Raw genomic sequence first — 1,307 nt, forward strand, 5'->3', positions numbered from 1 at the left:
CATGTCCATCAGCACCAATTCAGAGGCCTGCCATCACTGCCTGCTTCTATCACCTCTTCTGTAAGGGGAATTTCTGCCACTTTAAATCTCATATGCAGTGTCGAATGATTTCAAGCTGCCTGCCCTGGGCAGTGCAGGACTGAGAGCAGGGTCTGCCTCTTATTAGTGCCTCATCTAGGCATGAAAAAAGTTACAACAGTGTAATCCTTGGGCAGACACATCAATTCCTGTTGAAGACAGATCTCCCACTATAACCTAATATAAAGACTGTTGCTAATTACAAATAAAATGACAAAGTCATTCTTGCCTCAAATAAGAGTAAAGAGGTTTTGCTGGCATAATTGGGTCAGTTCTACTCATACCTTGGCTTTTATCAGTGTAATTTTTCAAGGCTTCTTAAGAGGGGAAAGGAGAAGAAGATGCTGGAGCAGTAAGCTGCGATCTGCTGCCTTGCCCTTAGCGCTCATGGGCTTTTTCAACCCAATGCAGCTGCTGCTTGCTGGGCCTGTTCCATTCTCCCACACAGTCACTGACCCTCAATGAGGTTCCAGCTTGTTTCTCCCTTTAAATTTTACAGGTGCCCCCTGTAGCATGAGGGTTTAGATGGCTCCTGCGGCTCTGGCAGTGGGAGAAGCTGCTCCTTCCTAAGCAGCCCTGTGAGAAGCACAGCAGCTTGGCTCTGGTGGGCCTCAGCTGGGACATGTGGTGAAGATCCCGGTGGCTCCAGACTTGTGTTGGGCAGCGTAGGCATCCTATGTGATAACTTGGATGTTTACAACTGTTCAGTGCCTTAGTTATCTTTTAATGGATCAGCACTTTCCTTGGGCTACTTTACTTCTATTTCTTTTTAAGAAAATAAATTCTTTTAATTGCATGTCTTTGATTTTAACGTATGCTACAAGCTACTAGGTGCAACTTGATGGAACGATCTCCACAGGTTTGCAAGAGGGCATTAAGTATTTAGCAAATCAGTAGAAATAACGGGGCTCAGTGTAATAGTCTCTGCAAGTACAGGTCGCCATAACACCTTGAAGTCTTTGTGTGGTTTACAGTGGTGGTTGTTGAATCACGTATTTTAGAAGGGGGAAATCCAGCAGCCAATTTGGGAGTGTTCCCCACATGGCATCAGCCCCTGCTGCTGCCACATCAGTGCTGAGCTCCTCCTGGTACTCCCCACTCCTCCCATCATCTGACCTTCCTATTGTTCCTTCCAGATGGACAACAAACCTGCCTTCACATGGGGTCTATAAATAAAACTACTGTCATGACATAGTGAAAAATACTAGACTTGGGTCCCGTTTCCCCCC

Source organism: Nestor notabilis, unplaced genomic scaffold (genome assembly GCF_000696875.1).
Source record: "Nestor notabilis isolate BGI_N333 unplaced genomic scaffold, ASM69687v1 scaffold12052, whole genome shotgun sequence".
Taxonomy (NCBI): domain Eukaryota; kingdom Metazoa; phylum Chordata; class Aves; order Psittaciformes; family Psittacidae; genus Nestor; species Nestor notabilis.